Raw genomic sequence first — 20,331 nt, forward strand, 5'->3', positions numbered from 1 at the left:
ATGCCATCGTTTTTTTACAGGTGTAAAACACATGCACCATCCATAGTGATTTCAGCATGTCCACCCGAATGAAAGTTCGATGTGGTTGGAGATGCGGGTTATTTTTTTGCGCACAGCATGCTTTGGAGGTGGAGCAGACTATTCGTCCGCCCCCAAACTCTGTGCAGAAAAGTAACTGGAAATCGCACAGGTCTTAATTTACTGACAAGGCTTGTCTCCAGCAGTAATGTATGTAATCTGCACACCTTCACAAACATAAAAATGGATCCGCTCATTGGATCCGCTCATGTGATTACTGCTAACAGTCCATAATGCTGTATAATGATTGTTTAGCTGAGTTCCCCCACCCGTTTAAACATATAGTTTCCATGTTTTGCATTTAAATATGTTTGAAAGAAATATTTATTTTCTTTTATTTATTTTTTTTATTTAACTTTTGCGGAACAATTAAATAACAACAAAGTTATATTTCAGGATAACAAATATTTCAAAGCAACAAAATAATGGATAGGCAATCAACATGAAACGTATAATAAAATCAAAAACAGATTGCATAAACAATAAGAAGAATATCCACAGGATGTTTAAAATGTTAAATAAAACTTTGATACAATATTGTCAAAGATACCAATAACACACATACCAACACGAGACACACAACATAACTCAGCACTAACCCCCCCTCAACCCTCTCCCCTTCACACACTCTTAAGGAAATAAAACATAAACAACTAAACTCCGGCCAAATATTAAACATAAAATTCATAAAAAACACTCCATTGTTCATTATAAGCTTCATCTCTATGCAATTTGCCAAATTTGATCTTCTCAAAACGCGAAAGGAGCTGCACATGTACTAGCCATTCTTCAACGCATGGCTTTTTCCTTGTTTTCCAGACACACACAATTTGTCTGTTTTATTTTTCTACTAAGACTTATAGGCCCTGATTATAAGTTTGCCAGTATCCCGCCGATTATGGCAAACTGCACCTACCATCCCTGCACCCGATATCCCAGTCTTACCGGGATATTACGGGCGGCGGAATGCCGGTAATTTCCCATTCCCTTGGAGTCCCACAGGAATGTAGCACTTGCACCGTTACTAACGGCGTTGGTGATTCAGGCATTTGTTTGCCAGTAGGGGATTGAACTCCCAGCAGGTCAGGCCTGCTGGGATATCCGTGGCCCCACTGGCAAACTTTAAGTGTGGCGGTCCGGAAAAAATGCCGGAACCGGACTTTACAGCATTTTCCTGGCATGTTTTCCGGACCAGCACACTTGTAGTGAGGCCCTAAGTGTTTGCCAGACAGATGAAATATAATTGAAGAAATACCAGTGTTGCACTCATACAGGACTCTATTTTTAGATCATTACTGTTCTCTTGCTTAAAATGTATGCTGCTCTGTCGGAGGGGGTCAATTAGATCTAGCTGCTACAATGACATGTATTTCTAGTACATATAGCATTTCATGGTCAGCAAACCTTCATGAAAAGTAACATTGGACCAGTGTAACAAGTGAAGCCTAAACGATCATGCCGCAAATCCATCTGTTGGGCTTAATAGTAAACAATTGTTAAGATGGATTTCTAAACTCTGGCCTGGTGGAAAGAGTTTAGGAGCCAACCTTGGATAGTGAACAGGGGAAACTCTGGAAGTTCAGGCAAACCAATCAAGGTAGCATGGAGAGAGCTCAAGGCTTAGTCTCAGGTGAGTGCAGTCAGGGGTCCACAATGAGTTCACACAATGAGCAATCAAAGATTGCACTAAGCCACCAGGTATGAACATACTGCATTTATTATTGGCCACAGAACACACTAGAAAAATGACTCAGAACAGGTAATAATATCACACAATACTAATAATGGTAATTAGTTATAGCACCAACAGTCAACAGGAATAGTAACCCTAACTTTTAAAGTCAAACTCTAAGTTGAATGGGGACTTGTGCCCACAAGTACACAAAGTTTCCAAAAGTTTTAGGAGTTGGGGAAAAAGTTAGGGAAAGGGTCCTGTGGATGTGAAGATTGTTCCAAAGGGTTGTCCAAGGTGTTTAGTGGTCAGTAAAATGCTTTTTAGCTTTTGGATGGCTTTTGCAACAACTGTTGGCAAAGCCAAAGTATGGTAAAACAAATCAAAGTTATTCACAAACTTTCAAAGGGGGGGGGTACTGATAAGTATTGTTAGTACTCACCACCCATACTCTGATTTTTCCTCAGACTTTGTAGGTCAAAGGAGGATTGCCGGCGGTAGGTTATGCCGCCATTGGATCCAGTAGCAGATGCCCAGGAGCTGCAGGGGCAAGCGAAGTTCCGGTCGGGTCCAGGAGCAGAATGCAACCCTTTCCAGTGGACAAATGCAGCAGGCACTGATGCAGAACTCTTCTGAACACTCTACCAGATGGGGGTGGCCGGTTCTAGTGATTGTCACTGTGCACAGTGACAGCAGGCATCAAAGTTGTTGTGGCCAAAGAAAGGCTCCCATCTCAGAACCCTTGAAGTTGGGATGCTGACATTTCACAGGAAGGCTACTTCAGGACAAACTGAATACCCCTGAAGTTCTTAGTCAAAATGGGGAATGGCGATGTTTCTACTGCGGTAGCCCAAACTGGAGTTGGTCAGCCCACTGGAGGGCCCAGGGACACTTCTGAAGACTCCAAACTGAAGGGCCACAGGAAGACGTCGAGACCAGTTGTTCCCACCAGTGCAGGGGCTCGAAGCACCAACAAGGGTCTTCTGAGATCAGTAGCCAGACAGTGCTCCACCGGCAAGAGTTGTCCACTTCAGGACGGGTCCACAGGTCTTCCTTCATCTGCACTGCTACACAGTATACTTGGCTCCTCTTCATATCTGGAGAAATGGCTGTAAGCCTCCTCTTCTTAAAGTTCAGGTAAGCACAGAGACTCAGCCCAACCAATGGAAGATCTGCCCCACACACAAACCCCAGCAGTGGTTCAATCGGGGACCACTGTGAGCAAACCCATGCGTACACTCTAGACACAATGAAACCATAATGTGGATTGAGACCAGACAGTCCTGGCCACTTCCTGGCTTCCAGCACACGTGGCCTGCACTAGCCTGCGAAAAGCAAGGCTTTCCTCAGGCAGTGCTTGACCATGAAAGGAATTTCCTGACCTGGCGAGACAGGAAGAAGTCCAAAGAATAAAATGGCCAAAGGATAAACGAAAATCTTTGTGGCACAGCCATGTTAGGACGCTAGCCACAATTAGTAGCCAAACGTGGTAAACGCAAGAGAGCTAACTAAGAATATAGTAAAAAGGGTAAAAATCTAACTACTGCTACCAGCTTGTCTTTAGGCATATTTAAACATAACCAAAATTCCTTTGAGTGTAGGTGTAGGGCAAAACAAAATATCCCAATTGCACTACATTGGAAAGATGCATTGTGCAATATGAAAAAGCTACCCAAAATAGATAATAATGTACAAAGAAAAAGGGAAATATAGATTCCCAGTACTGACAGCCTGATGGACTAGTAAGTCTCCCCATCACAAATGAGCCGCAGGCCAGTGGAGTGAAGTGGAGTGAAACTGAAGGCTTCCCTTCACTGTAAAAAGTTAGGACCAGGTGTAAAAACAACAGCAACATATTTGGGAGTCCATTGAATATGGAGGAAAAGTTGCTCCAAAAAACCTTTCCTAACACTCGCCCACCATCCCCCTACCCAGACTAGGGACGGGGGGCTATCCCAGTTGGACAGCCTATCAGCATTGCAATGTTGATCACCTGGCCTATGCTTAGTGGGGAAGTCTAAGCCTTGAAGACTTATGGACTATCTGTGTCATTTAGGATTCCCCCCCTTAATTTCCATCAACCTCTTTAAAGACCTATGGTCAGTCTCCACAATGAAGCGAGTCCAATGAAGGTAGGAACTCCACTTCCTAAGGCTCCCCATTATGGAAAAACATGTATTCTCCACAGTACGCTACCTGAGTTCTCTGACCTTATGTTTGTAACTGATGAAACATATAGATTGTTCCTTGCCTTAGTCATCTAGCTGTGATCGTTTTGCTCCTATCCCAGTGTCATAGGCATCTGTCCGCACTATGAAAGGTCTCTGATAATTGGGCATGCTGAGAACAGGGGCCTGACTAAGGGAATCCATCAGGCCTTGGAAGCCCTTCTCACTCTCCATAGACCAAGAGATATCTTATGCCATTTTGAAGTAGTGGGGGCAGTCAGAGGGACAGTTATGTTGCCCTAGTCTGCCATAAAGTTCCTGTATTTCCCAGTGAGGCCCAGGAAAGTCCTCAATAAAAAGGGTAGTGGGGGTTGCCCAGTACTGTACAGCCTGCACTTGACTGAGAAGAGGTTGAATCCTGCCCTCCATAACATACATTTCATACTCAAGGTAGACACTGCATCCTGAACATTCTAGGAATTGGTTGCCTTTATGGGCAGGTAGGCCTGCTGAAGGCCCTGCAACATAATCTCTCGGTCTCTAACATGTTCCTTCCAAGTGGGGCAGAAACATGCTATATCATTCAGATATATGATGCAGAAATCATCCATCCCATTCAGAACATTGTTGGACCTCGTGTGGACGGTGGTAGGTGCAGTCTCCCACCCAGAAGGCATTACTCTGTGGTAATGTTCTGAAGGTGTGGAAACTGCTGTCTCCTCCTTGGTGTTAGGCAGAATCCAGTGCAGTTCCCTTAGGGAGCACTAAACAAGATTAGGACTACAGGTGAGAGCAATAAATCCCCTTTGGTATCAGTCTGTACCACAAAGATTTAGTTGGTAGCTGTGGCTGAGCAGTCAGACTTATCTCAAGAAGAAGATGAGCAGTATTCAGGGTTTACACAATAGGCAGTACAGTACAATGGAGAAAGGAAACACTGACCAAAGCTTTGTATCAAAAAGTGAATATATTTTTTCTATACACATCTACTTTCAACACATAGATCACAGTTGATAAAGTAAGTTAAGTTTAGTCTAGGAAAAGCATATACAACTCCCTATTCAATTGTAGACAAGTTCGCGGTAAAGTGAAAACTGAGCAAAACTGCACAGTGAAAACCAACTACAAATGGCACTTTAACAATTCAACGAAATTGAAAACCAATCTAATGAGAGCAGATCTAACAAATCAGCCAGAGTCAATGGGCCAGAGTCAGTGGTACAGGACCAAGAGTTTAGGAGCAAAAATGTTCTTGTAGCTGCAGTCAAGTCTTTAGTAGAAAAATATTGAAGCGGTAGATGCGAGGCGAAAGACAATGTTAAAAGAGAGGGCGGCCGACCCCACAAATAGTTAAAGGATTTAAAACACCTTTAGGGCTACGACGGAGAAAGGGCGGCCTGGCGGAACAATGTACCTTAAACGTGAAGAAGTGGCTCCTGCGGTGGCGGTTGTTCCTGGTAGTCCTGCAGGTTGAGGGGTCCAACAGAGGAAGAGAGGCTCTCGTCGTGGAGGAAGGTTCGAGCCGCTGCACTACCCAGGGATGAAACCAGCCGCGGTGCTGCCAAACGAAGTTTAAAAGGTACGCTCCTTTTAATCGCGGTCCGGGTCGATAGCTGCCTGGTTATCCGGTCTCCAAGTGCTGGGCACTGTCGATTCGACCAAGGCAGATCCGAGGAAGCGATAGGTGAACTGGTTGACCCCACCAGCTCAAGGGAAGGAGGCTCTTTCACTGAACATCTCCTCTCATCGTGTGGAAGAAAAGTGGTGAGACGATCCGGAAGGGCTTCACCGGTGGTGTAGATGCTGAAGATGTCTGTGGCTTCTCTCTCCTTCGGTTCCGTAGTTCCAGTGGCAATGTCTTGCTCTTCCAGTCCTCAGGACACTGCATTTATGCAGAAAGAGACCCATTCATACAGCCTAGCTGTCACTCACACAGTGGAGTGGCCTTCTTGGTGGGAGACCCTCCAGCCTATCAGGTTAGAGTGCGACCTGAGTTGCTGTGGCAACTCTGTCCAGGGGTTCTACTCCCCCTCCCAAACAACAGACCCACCCCAGACTCAGAGATGCCGAAAGGGGGGCTTCTTGGTAGAAGCCCGCCAAAAGAGCGAACAAAGGATCCCCGACTTGGGTTAGGAGTTTAGGGTAAAACACAAGAAAGAAATTATATCAAAGTTCTGGCAAATAAAACCTACCGGAGTAAAGTTAATAATAAAATAAACCGGCGGTATGTTAGAGGCTGTCAGTAAAAGTGTTAGCCTCGAACAATTGGAAAATCTCATAGGGAAATATTTGCGGTCGAATATCAAAGGTAGTAACCACTGCCACCAGCCAGAAACATTGTAGAGGGGGACTTTAAGGTACCCTCTTGAAAATGAACATAGGGGAAAAACTATTAACCCCTTCCAGTACTTCCATTTTAAGATGGGGTGTACTGGTTTAGTTCATAGAGATTGACTAGTAAAGTCAATGGGGACTTTACATGCCCGGGGAGACAGTAGTCAGTCCCAGGGTATGGAGTCTATGTTTGGGGGTCGCTACGACACCCCTGTGTCACTGCACAGAGGTTGCTGTGTAACATATGTGCGTAAAGATGGTTCCTATGGGTGAGAGAAAAGATCCCATAGGCATTAAACACAAAAATAGCCTAGAACACACATAGCAACAATGCCTAAGAGTGGGAAAAAGAGTCTCACTCTTAGCAGGTAAAAAGAAATAAACCCTTCAAAAACAGCAAAGCTGCTGGGGGACTCTATAGGTAAGGGAAATTAGCCATGAAATGAGAATTCTCCCTAACACTTGGCATTTCCTGACAGGGATCTATTATAATACCCTGCAGGGAAATCAGAAGTGCTTAAGTTCTTGGAAGTACTTACCTCAGCATTCGGCCTCTAGTGTCCATGCAGTATCTCAAACCAGAGGTACGTGCTGGGCTAAAGGGCTCAATCACTCCAGGATCCAACAGTATGTTGATCTCAAACCTAGTGTCAGATCCTACTTGGTCTGAACAACCACAACACCTAATCCTGGTAGGTCCACCAACTCCAGTGACATGGTCATGCCCACACCAAACTGTGAAGCCTGGAATTATGGAAAACGAGGGGGGAAAAGTGCCTCAGCAATGTTTTCACCTCACCTTGCTGTTATGGGGTCAGTTGAGAGGACACTAGACCACTCTCAATAAAGCCATAAGAAGGGCTGCACTGGAACAGGACAGGGAGCTACTCAGACTTCTCGTCTTCCTTTCTGAAACCAAGTGCAGGGCTCCTATTACATCCCTCAGGACATAATCCTTCACACTATGCATATGAAACTCTCTTGAAGCCTTTCTAGGTTTACCAAGGCCCATTGCCTAGTTTACATTGCTAAGTTTTTCAACTTCACCTTGAACTCAAGATCAGGAGTTTGCACATTGTTTAATATAAGAAGGTCCCACTGCCTTCTCTGGGGCTCCCTAAGAGCTCCAATCAAAATTTTGAGAGTTTTCAAAAATCTCTCACTCAGAGCAACTGAATGTGGGGGACAGTTGCGTGACCAACCAATCACAAGTCACTTCATCTTCCTTCGACAGGGTCTAGCTATTACTGAACTTGAAGATGCTGCCAGAGTCAAGCGCAACGTCTTAGGAGGAGCTACCTCTGGTACAAATGTTCAGTAAAGCCTCAATTACTGACTTGGCAGTCATTATCTGAGGTGGGGTGGCATCAGGATGATAGGTGTTGTGAGCAGCAGCCACCACTCCAATCCTATTGGCAGATGATGTACAAATAGGTCTAAGAAAGTTAGACCATGTCACTTCAGAGACTGGGCCCACTACTGGCAGTGGATCCTGAAGTTGTTGAATTCCTGTTCCACTCCTCTCAGATTTCTGACTGGAAGCAAAACCCCTACAGTGGGTTTCTTCTGGGCCTATCATGGGCCAGCAAGATTGCATGGGAGACCACACTTGAGTTACCCTGATGTCAGGATGAACTGCAAGAGGAATGTCATACACCAACTGCAGGAGGAAGGGCCATGCATCCTGAGGAACCATCAACCTCTCATGGTTTCCTCTGATGGGCTCTGTGGGCTTAGACACTAATAACCTACCTTCCTGTTGCATTATTTGCTTCACTGGAGGTTTACAATTGGAAGCAGGCCTTTCTCTACAGGCCTCTCAATGATGGTTTTCTCTGTTGGCCCATACTACACTCTACCTTAAGAATCTCCTCTACTGCAGGCAAGCTTGGCAGTTCTGGAATCCCATAGGAATCAAGAGTTTTCTGGCACTCATTCTACCATTTCTGATTCAGGAACTTGACCGACTACCTCAACGTCAGTTGTAATAATAATGGTAATTATGTGTTATATATATAGTGCTTATACATTGCCTTGCCAGGATCCGAACCCGCAACCTTCCGATCAAACACAGATTGCAGCAGCGAGCGCTCAACCCACTGACCTATCTTACCAGACCCAAACTGTAGGTAGGGCAGGGGGAATATTTTCTTTCCCTCTACTTCTTTGTTTTCAGTCTCCTCGTGTCTTAGGTTTCCCTTTTGGCTAAGGCTTCCCCTTAGACCTGGTTAAGGCAGCCTGATTTATTTTGAGAGCTAATGCTTGAAGGGTCTGGACAGTGTCTGTCAGGACCTAAGTCTCGAAGACTAACCTCTGCCAGAACTCGTCTAGGAACCCTTCCCCTCACACTGAAAGATGGCCTAACCTTCTCACTATTCACAGCTTCAATGACGGACAATTCTGGTAAGTTGAGAAAGGACCTCAGAGCCAACTGAGGAGTCCCCAATGGATCTGGAATCTACTGCAGTAGGACTGGTCCCAGCGTTCCTAACAGTAGAGGAACTTACACCTGCTACTGGTACACTAACCTCAGGAACATCATTTTGGGACAGAACAGATATGGGGCAGAAGCTTCAGCCTTGCTAGTTTCCAAGGAATCTAACTTTACTTCAGACCCTTCATCATTGGGCAAGGAGTCTAAAGAGAAGGACACCCCTGTGCGAATCTCTTCCTCTTCCTCTTCATAGGAAAAGTACAGACTCTGGGTTTCCCCTTCATGCGGTCACTAGCAGCTCCACAGGCTATGCAACATACACAGGACCTTGGTATATAAGGAGGCTTAGAGATGCTCACTACCCTTTCCAGAATCTTGTAACCTGCCCTTGTTAAACATTTTGTGTGCCTTATGGGAGGATGTTTAACCAGATGACCCACCCTCTATCTCTTTTTTTGCTTCTTCCCCTGCTCCTGCTTACCAGAAGCTGGTTTGTCCTTATCAGGGACTATTTGTGAAACCCATAAGCCGGCAGCAATGCCCAGTTTCTTTGGATCCATCTTCTTAGAATCTGCCAAATGCTGGTCCAGCTCAGGGGAACATTAGGCAAAAATGTGTTCAAGCATGACCAGATTGATCATGCCCTCAAAGGTAGTTGGTTACCTTATAGACCTCAACCCAGCCAATCAGGTTTTTCATGGAGTCCGTCAGGTACGAAAACCAAGTATTATTCACTTTTTTCTTGTGATCTATAAACCTCTTTGTTTTGGGCAGAGGTTTTTTCCAAACTCTAAGAGGAAAGCCTGCTCCAATTTAGCAAAGTCTTTTCTATAAACCTTTGGCATATCCATTATGGCACTGCAGCCAGAATGGGGTAGCCAAGCAATCTTATCAGACTCCACCTCACAAGCACACTCAAAGGTTGTCAGCCAATCAGTGATATCATTCTCATCATCATACACATTGAGCGTATCTCTGGGATATCTAGGATGAGAAGAGGAACCAGAACCAATTCCAGAACTTCTGGAGGAGCCTTTTGGTGCCTGCAGCCTTGCACGCTCCAGCTGGTGATCCCTATCCTTTTGCCTTTCATCCCTATCAAACTCCAGCCTTGCCATGTTGTACTCAAGCTCTTTCTGCCTTCTTCTGAGCTTCTCTTTTTTCAGCTTCCACATGACTTCAGCTTCTCGATTAGTTAAGGGGACATTAGCTGAATGATCCACCTGCTCCACATCCTCCCTCTCAATAATGGCAGTCACAATAAGTCCATTACTGCTGCTGGTCCAGCCCCAGCACTTCCTGCATCACTTTCTATTGGAAGAAGAACTATCATACTTTCTTTGTAATATAAAATCTTCTGTATAAGTTCAGCCTTATTTCCAGAGACTGTTAAGCCTCTGTTCATACACGTCTTCAAGTGACCAACTTTCAGAGCCTTCAGAGATGACTTTGTGACTGTTTCCATATTTTTAACTATATTAGGTGACTATACTACTAGACAATTCAAATTCACAGTGCTCTGTGTAGGTATAATCCAGATACTGCAACAGTGGACAACACCGGGGTATCCAAGACCTTATCCTCACTGCTCTAACACCAATTTGTTAAGATGGATTTCTAAACTCTGGCCTGGTGGACAGAGTTTAGGAGGCCAACCTAGTTACAGTGAACATGGGAAATTTTGGAAGTTCAGCCAAACCAGTCAAGGTAGCATGGAGAGTGGTCAAGGCTTAGTCTCAGATGAGTGCAGTCAGGGTTCCACAATTAGTCCACACAATGAGCAATCAAGGATTGTACTAAGCCAGTAGGTATGAACATACTGTACTTATTATTGGCCAAAGAACACACTATAAAAATGACCAAGAACAGGTATTAATATCACACAATACTAATACTATGAAACACATATTCCATCACAGTTAGTCAGTGCAGAATAATGAATTCACCCCATAATACCAGAAAGAGAAGGTAAGTTATTAGTTATAGCACCAACAGATCACATGAATAGTTATCCTTACTTGTAAAGTCCAACCATAAGTTGAATGGGGCATTGTGCCTAACAGTTCTCAAAGTTTCCAATACAGTTAGGAGTTGTGAAAATGTTATGGAAAGGGTCATGTGGATGTGAAGATTGTTCCAAAAGGTTAAACAAGAGGAGAATTGCCTAGCATTTCGGTGCTGGACTGTCGAGGAGGGTGGGATCAGACTGATATGCAAATGGAAATTTAAACTCTGTTAAAGGTACAGTGAACTTAAACGTGGTTGTAGACCCTCCCGAGTGGCCACCTGCCCAGAGAACACGTTATTTGGCCTTGTTTGTTCTCGGTAGAGGGGCTCCCAGACCTTTTCTCTGTTCCAAAAGTTTGTCAAAGGAGCTTACTGGTGAGTAAAATAGTTTTCTAGCTTTTGGTGGGCTTTTGCAACAAGCCAAAGTATGGTAAAACAAATCAAACTTATTCACACATTTTTAAAAGGTGGATTTGGGGTACCAGTAAGTATTGTCACTACTCACCACCCGTACTCTCATTTTTCCTCATAATTGGAAATTTGAAGGAGGATCGCTGGAGGTAGGTTTTCCTGCCATTGGACCCAGTAGCAGATGCCCAGGACCTGCGGGTGTAAGTGACGTTCTGGTCGGGTCCAGGATCAGAATGCAACCCTTTCTAATGGGCGAATGCAGCAGGCACCGATGCAGGACTCTTCTGAACACTCTACCGTACAGGGGATGGCTGGTTCCAGTGATTGTAACCATGCACAGCGAAAGCAGGCATCACAGTTGTTGCGGTTGAAGAGAGCCTCCTATCTCAAGTCCCGTTGATGTTGGGATGCCGACATTTCACAGGAAGGCTACTTGCATGACATGCTGAAGACCCCTGAAGCTCTGAGTCAAAACGTGGAACAGTGATGCTTCTACCATGGTAGCCCAAACTGGAGTTACTCAGCCCACTTGATGGCCCAGGGACACTTCCAAAGACTCTAAACTGCAGGGCCTGGAGAAGACATTGAGTCTGGTTGTTTGCACTGGTCCAGAGGGTCGAAGCCCCCAACAAGGTTCTTCCATGATCAGGAGCCAGACAGGGCTCCACCGGCACAGCAGCAAGAGTTGGTCGCCAGGCCTCGTCAGGATGGAGCCATGGGTCTTCCTTCTTCTGCACACCTACACAGGTTACTTGGCTCCTCTTCAGATCTGGAAAAATGGCTGCAAGAGTCCTCTTCTTATCGTAAACTCGGCTCAACTAATGGTATCTCTCTCTATCTCTCAGTCCCAGCCCAATTCCAACACACATGGCCTGCATTAGCCTTTGAAAAAGAAGGAATTTCCAGGCAATTGCTTGACAATAAAAGCATAAAAGGAATTTCTGGACCTGGCAACGCAGGAAGAAAGCCAAAGAACAAGCAAATCACCTTGTGGCACGGCCATGTTAGGACACTAGCCACAGTTAGTTGCCAAATGCAGTAAACAAGTTAACTAAAAATACAGTAAAAATTGTAAAAATGTAACAGCTGTTATCAGCCTGTCTTTAGGCACATTTAAAGTAACCAAACACCCTTTGAATATAATTAGACTCTTTTTTAAAAAGACTTGTATTCTATGAAGCAAACATTTTGCCAAATTTCATGTCGATTGAACACATAATGTATGCACTACCTAATAAACGGAATCCTCCTACAGTCGAAACCAATCACAACTCTATAAAGTGAAAGTAGACAATTCTATGATTTATGATACCTTTTCTGGACCTTCTTTGATACTCACTCTCTGCCAGGTTTGTAATTTCACTCCTCAATCTTTATCAACTCAATTGTCTTTTCTGCAGACCTCTGCACTGGGGTAGATTTCAGTTTTTAAGAATGCATTATTGATTATCTACTGCTAATGGATACTAAGTTGATATGTTGACATTGTTGAATGTTGAGGTTTCACCACACGCATTTAAATAAATAAGGGTAAATACACATGGATTGATTTCTTTATTTGTCGATGCTTTATGGGCATTTATAACATACACAAACAAGTCACGTTTCACTAGTTGTCTGAGGAGGCAATAACACAAGTTTCTGGGTGAAAAACAACACTTGATTGCCCTCTGTTAGGCAAAGTTAATAAGGTTGTTGTGGCTCCTCTGAAGGAGGGTCTTACAGAGAGGAGTGAGGATGTACTGCCAATGGACTTAACCAAGAGGTATGCCAGGAGTGCAGTGCTTGAATGGTTCCAAGGACTTCCATACACTCGCATTCAGGGAGTGTGGTCGTCCAGTTCGACAAGGTTTTGGGTGGGCAGTCTAAGATGGCTGCTTGACAAAAGAGCTCCTACTGTAAATCCCCAAAATTGTGTTATAGCACTCACACACGTTCTAGTAGTAGACCCACAATAGCACCTGTGACCAGCAGAGAAAAATGCCCCTAAATGCAAAGTGAAATTGCAGCGAGGAACTCTGAAATGAGACTTGACAAAAAGGAGCTACTGCTGCCTCCTTGCGGCTTCCTGGCTGGTTGTCACTTAAGCACCAAAGGCGAATCTGTGCCCTAAAGCAAAGCAGATACATTGATTCAAGAGAAGGGATCGAGCAAGCAAACATACCCTTCTAATACTGAGAATGTGTGCCAGGACAGCATGAACCCAGCTCCCACATCACATGTGCGAGGCCAAGTTTGTAGTTGCATATTGTGGGTGAGTTTACAGTCAGTCACCCCTGTACCTATGCTTCTCTGAGACTGCAAATACATACATACTCCTATGCTGGTGGAGACTACCACAGGTGTCAGTGGAGTGGAGCTTGGTGGGGAGAAGGCCAAACTGTAGCAGTTCTGGGAACCACCAGGGCACTGTCTGAGGGGACCGGGCACCACTCTGAGCCAGTGGATGTTGGTCCCAGGGGAAGTATGTAGAATATTCCCTGGTCAATTTACCATGGCTCCCAGCTCATGTCGGGATGTGGTCACATTGCCTTACCACAGGCCATTCCTAGGGGTCCAATCCCTGTTTACCCCACTGGGCCATCAGGACAGATTAGCCCTAGAGATTTAAATCCTAACTCAAAATGTTGTAATACTCTGCACCATATGGGAAAGGCTTGCTGGCCAATGGTCTTGAGCTCGCCCTTGTCAAATCCGAATCTCCACTACTGCAAAGAAAAACAAGTTCACATCAAATAAACTATCTTTACAGATCTGGAGGTCTTTTGAAACCCACACCTCCACAAACACAATGTTTTAAGCCTGCTGCTTCTTGAACTTGGAGAAACTGACATGGAAAGTAACATTACAGCTTCATTCTTACCTGGTGAGTGAATCTCCCACTTGGGAAGTAATGTATCACTTGCTGTGCTCGCTTAATATTACAAGTACTTCAGAGTAGTTTAAATGCTTGCCACAAGGATTTACAACCACCAACTCGCATGCTGAACACACAGCACATCTCAGCTCAATGCAGGCGGTCTCAGGGAGGGTCACAGGGGAACAGTTCAAATATAGGATGGCAGAAAAGCCAGATATATACGTTTGGTCCGACCCACTGAGCACAAAACAGCCCCAGGTGAGCTCAAGGAAGATGGCCAATTCTTGACCTCACTAAGTTCCCATACACAGGTACAGACCCTCAGTGAATATCTCACCCACGGAAGCATGGAACACAGTATATACCCAGCAGGCCCCACTTGCTGATTGTGGCTTGCAGGAGCAAGAGGCTCACATTTGGAGACATCTGGATGTTGGACAGCTGTGAACGAAGCAGAGGCTGAAGAGATGGAGAAAGCTGGAAAGGTGGAAGAGGTGCTGGGTTGGAGGAGGTGGTGAGAGCAAAGAGGAGATGGTAGCATCATGAGGCCAGAGTGTACCAAAGGAGGTAGTGAGGGTAAAGAAGGTAAAGTATCAGACGAGAAACTACATAAGGAGCTGACAGGAGTGAAGAAGAAGGTGGCAGTGAAAACTTAAGGAGGGGAGAGTAATGAAAACGAGGTGCTAACATCAGGCAGCAAGAGTTGGCAAAAGGAGGTAGGAAAAAGCCAAAAGGGGAGGGGGTGAGATTTAAGGGCATGATTGAAGAAGCTAACCTCAGAAGGAGGACAGGTCCAGGAGGAACAGGGTATAACAGCAGGACACAGATGTAGAATGGAGGTGGTAGTAGACAAAATGCAGGAGGTGGTGCTGACATCTAGGGCCCAGGAGAAGGTGTGAACATAAGGGGTCCAGGAGAGAGATAGAAGCAGTAACATCAGAGGAAAAGAGTGATACAAAGGAGGTGGCAGAGAAGAGAAGAGAAGATGAACAGAGAGGGAAGAGGAGAGTGAGTAAGGCCAGTGCACAGGCTTTATGAATTGGATGGTTCCTGTGGGTCAAGTCAACCCTGGCCAGTACCTGCCCCTCAGGAATGAGGATGAACGAATCAGGGAGGTTAGTTAGGTCAGAAAGGCAAAGGAAGAGAAATCGAGGGTACACTTTCGTAGTCAACACTATTTTAATTCTGATGAGCCATGGATATACATGAGCCAAGGACAGAGCAGAACCGTAGCTATTACTGGGCAGTGACACAATGACCACAGCCATGTTTAGGCAGACGAAAGGGTGAAAAATTGGATTTCTTGGCACATATGTGAGAAGCCACAAGGCTGTGCTGTGATGATGGAAGCCTCTGTCCAGGGTGCAGGTATGCCCAGCGGCGCGCCCCACTTCATCACATGAAGGCATGCATAGCTGCCCGAGAACCGCAATAAGAGTCACATGGATGCTAGGTATGTGGTCAGGTATTAATATGTGTAATGTAAAGATTCCCTTGAGGTAGTCGTTTGTACCATGTGGTATATCACTCTTTAGTGCTCACCCATCTCTCTAACATAACACATGTCAAGGAAGACTTTAAGGATTGTGTCACTGTGTCATCAAATAGTCTAGGCTAGGGAATGGATCAGAATAATTTGAACATGAATAGACATTACAAGTAGATTGATCCAGAACGTTCACAATAATCGGTCCTCTGTATTAGCTACTGGTGGCTTGAGCCCGGGCCTGACTACCTCCAGCAGATAATGTACTAGTGAGTGCCCTTCCAGGCGCCTTAGATCAGCCTCATCTAGGTGCCTTGTTGTCTGGTGACCCAAAAGAAGAAAACCTGGATGCACGACCACCGAAGCTGCAGAGCCTCTGGAGACCTCTACCACCCACTCTCTGAGAAGAAAACTACCTCCACTAAAGTCTCACCTGTTCAACGGACTCGCTGACACTTAGGCTGGGTCCTTTTTTGACCTCCTATCCCTCTCTGGGCCAGCCCAGGATGACCATCTGGGGATACGCTCCCTCTTCTGGGATCACCTAGTGGGTTGGACCTCCCACTAGTCCCATTCCTGCACCAGGGACCCTGCTCTTCCCTCTTGTGCTCCGTTGCCTCAAAATGGCCATACATGTTGTTGATTCAAAGTTTCTTTGCACTCCAGTATATGCCCATGCCCTGTGGTTCTCTGAGTTAGGATACTCAATGTGTGCCCACATATAGTCGTCACATACCTGCGTTATGGTTGGCTGTTTGTATTTTCTCTCCCTTCCGTGTGTGCTTATCTGACCTGAATGTGACAAGGCTGTTCCTCCATCTCCCCCTCCCACTTGTGGTATCACAAAGTGACTCTGTTCACTGAGCATGCCTCATTAATCAATTTTACAACAAAATATAAAAATAAAACAAGCGAACTAATGTAATGTAATACAGTTGGTCTTGCGCAGCACTCTTCTGCTTCTCTGTGGCGTCACTGTGTGTGGCGTGCAAGATAAAAAGGGTCTTTAGTGGATAGTGAACTAGGCAGATGCAAAATCCTTTGTTGTTGATGGTGCAGTCAGACGTTCTCGGTTCCTGTCTGTCGATCTGCTCATGTGGGTTTGGCGGATGCTCTCTGGGCATGCTTTCCATAGTGAAGAGCTAAACAGTAATGCTTAGTCATGTCTCAATTAGTGTTGGTCTGCTAACGGCAAGGCCTGAGGTGGCTGTCTCCAAAGATCTGCAAATTAGCAGATGAAGGAAAGGGGACAGTCTGTAAACTCCACTGAATACCATAAGCTAGATGCTAATGGATTTGGGAGGCAAGACGTTTTGGATCAGAGAAGGGGCTGCTTAAACATTGAGTACAGCAGGCACCCATTTCTATCTTAGTATATCGGGTGGCAGGCTGAGTGATGCTTCAAACCCCACTCCAACATGCTCAGGTGCTGCACACAGTGACCTGCTGGGACATTTGTCCATGGGCATTCATCAGACAGTTGGGGCAAAGGACATATTCTCTGCTTGTTTCTCCCAGAGGACTACCCTCCAGTCACCCACAAGCCTAAAACTCATTTTACACAGTGCACACCCACAGACCAAATTTGAACCCTTTCCCGCCTCCGCCTCCACCTTTTACCATTCCCCAGGTGACAAGGCAGCATCAGTACCTCACTTTCAGAGTGATGCTGCAACCGTGCAGGGGGTTCTTCGTGGTGAAATGAGGAGCATAAAAGAGAGAAGGTGGAATGTGGAGTCCTTAAGTACCCATATGTGGAAGCTGGGAGCACCTACCCCTGGCATAAAGTGGGTGTGGCAGCTGCAGTAAGGTGACGTGACGCATTATGACATTGAAATAAATGCTGTTTGGGCATAGGGATGTGATGAATAGTCCAACAAAACTGCATTTTGAAATGTGCAGTCTCTCTGGCCGCTTGCCAGGTAAGGATCTCTGCCCTTATAAAGCTCTGTGCAACAGCAAAACCAGCTCAGAGGCAGGTATGCCATATTCATGTGATGTCAAAGGCTTTCCTTGCAGGGAGGGGGAGGGGCTGTCAGTTGTCTCCTGTTGCCAGGGCGGTATTGCCTCATCTTTTAATAGCTGTTATGCTCTGCGAAAGGGAGAGGGGCTGCCTTTGTGGAGTAGGGTGGGGTTGACTGATTTGGCTCTAGTGTTCATAACTTTCACAGAACTAGGTATGATGTCTGGGATGAGTGTCCGAAAATAGCATGCCTAGTGTGAAATCTAGTTCCGAAAGGCAGCACATTGTGTAAGTAGTTGCACAATTTGAATAAAAAAAAAAGCAAACCCAACTTTGTGTTCTAAAGTAGAACACTAACCCACCAGCCTCATTATCAGAATAACAGAGGCCTGCACTTTCAGCATGCAAATTGCCTGTCTAATAAATTACATTCACATTAGCATTATTATCTCTGCAGGCGCAGCAACCCAATGTGCAGCTGGCTCCCAAAATCAAACTCTCAATCAATCAGTATGCACTTCTGAGGGGGGGATGGTAACAAGGATCTAATAAACCTCTCACTCATACAATGTGTCCTTCCAAAATCCATTATGGCAAGTAATCAAGCCCATTACCAAACCACAAACCAGCAACGAGAACGAAGACCGACCCGTGGAGTACTTATATGACTAAGTCATGAGCCCAAAGCAAAATGGGCATACCAATGACCTCCTCAAGTGTCACCATTCCTGACTTTCTTCAGAAATATCTGGGCTGCATCAACTTGCACAAATACGTGTGCTCATTATTGGTAGCCTTCAGCCATGCCTATTTCAAAGGAGACGCTTGCAACTGCTGCTTCTATCCTACTAATCCCTCCCAGAGGTATATACCTATTTTCCCCTTCTCTGGGTTTCAGGAACCAAATGCAAGAAAATCGGTGTGTGATATCATGCCACAAAAATCTTTTTTCATGGAGGCTGCCTTCAGGACTGCATGTTGTTCGTCCACACCAGACAACACAGCTAGTACAGTCCCAACTTCCTTCTGATCAGAAGACATCTCACGTGTCTGAAGCATGCACACTTTTTTACAGACACCTTTGCCTCCTCTGCACCCAGGTTTAGATCATCCTGCAGGAAGGTCACTGCATATCCTGTTACACCCTCACTTTCCATCTTTCCGTGTCTGCCATAAGCCATAGGATCCAAATATTAGATACCCTGCGCCTATTAAGGTTTTGCATTGTCCATCTATTTGCATCAGTGAGCCGACCACATATTGCTAAAAAGCAATCAAAATTGTGCTTGGTCGAGAACAACTTCTCCTGTTGTCGACCTAGCTCACCAGTTGTTTCACGTTGCCTCTTTTCCTTTTAGGTCCATTACTAGAGAAGTGAGAGCCTTTAAGTTTCCCACCACAGCAGTCATTGACTTGTCTATATTATTAGCCCTTCTGTGTAGGAACTCTAAGGAGGCAAGCAGCCTTTTCTCTCCTTTGGCCAGCCTCACAACCTGCTGAAGTTCTCCAAGCTGTAAAGAAAGATGCTCTGCCACAGTCAGGAAACTGCTCTTGCTGCTTTACCTGCATGGCGAGAGTTACCTCTATGGTCCTCTGGCTCATCTACCTTCCACTTAAGTCAGTCTCTCATCATTGTGAGCAATGGTGTAACGGTTTATTGATAAGCCACCCTCAACACGGGGAGTTCCTTCCCTCCCCACTCAAGTGGTTATGATATGATAGTTTATTTATATAGCGCCTACACACAATGTGTTTCAAAGCGAATCACAACAAGGGAAAATATAAATCATTCTTACAAGCTGTGAACAACAAGAATGTGAATTGAACTATCGTACTCGGTCTGACAACATTTCAGATAGTGCTGGAGGGGGGGGGGTATAACAACTAAGGGGGTGAGGAGACAAACATTTGTTACTATCATACTAGGTGCACAGAAAAAAGTAGGGGAAGGGGGAGGAGAGAGAGAGAAGGGGACAAACTAGTTAACAGATTCTTTTTTTTAGCCCTATCTCAGACATATATCATGCCGCTTGGATGCCTCTCCCCTGAGCTGACAATGTGCCAAGAACCAGGCCGGTGTACGGGAAATATATTGGTATTTATTTAAATCAAAAGTAATAGAAATTAGCACAAAAATATCAAAAACCACTTTATCCATGGCATAACACAATCAACTTCTCTCAGCATAAATAAATCACAAAAGCGAGTTTAAAAAGAACACAATCACAACTCTTCACTTTCTGCAAATTTCACTTCACAAAATAATTACACTGATCAATAACAAAGGCTCTTATGTAATGTTCGATTTTGATTTTCCTGCGGGCTTAAATGTGTAGCAGTAGGATTTCAAGATTGGTAAAAATACAAATGGCAATTATAATTTCGCCCACACTTTTGATTTAAAATAAACACAGGTTGATTTATCGCTTTGTTTTACAGACTCCCCCTTGCTTTGGTCTATGTTGGGAAGTCCGACAGAAAAATTATAATGCTTTGAGAACCCAGTTGACAAGAGCCCCAACCACATCCAGAAGGGTACCCAAAAAAAAACTAAAAAAGGGGCACTTCTAAATGTGAGGTCCCTTGTTGCCCACGCAACTGAAATCGCAGATGTCATTTTGACTAACAACTTTGACTTCCTTGCCGTGACAGAAACCTGGCTGCATAAAGCAGCTGGCCCGTCTCTCACCTTAGCTATCCCCGATAACTACTCCATCCTTAGAGCTGACAGAACCAATGCTCGAGGAGGAGGAAAAGCCGTCATCTTCAAATCTACCATAGACATAAGACTAGCCACCTATTCTCCTCTGGCTTCCTGTGAATTCCTCACAGTCAAGCTCCAAATGTCTCCTAAAAATACTATTACTATCCACCTAATATATAGACCTCCAGGTCCCCCTGGTTCCTTCGAAGAAGAC

At 45.0% G+C, this 20,331-nt stretch overlaps 1 protein-coding gene across 6 annotated transcripts in view; it reads left to right on the forward strand.

Moving 5' to 3' along the window:
* ANKEF1 (ankyrin repeat and EF-hand domain containing 1) overlaps positions 1 to 20,331 on the forward strand; it is a 349,443-nt gene that overhangs the window by 165,724 nt on the left and 163,388 nt on the right. The window lies entirely within an intron of this gene.

This window comes from Ambystoma mexicanum, chromosome 4q, assembly GCF_040938575.1.
Source record: "Ambystoma mexicanum isolate Mex_15411 chromosome 4q, UKY_AmexF1_1, whole genome shotgun sequence".
Lineage (NCBI taxonomy): Eukaryota > Metazoa > Chordata > Amphibia > Caudata > Ambystomatidae > Ambystoma > Ambystoma mexicanum.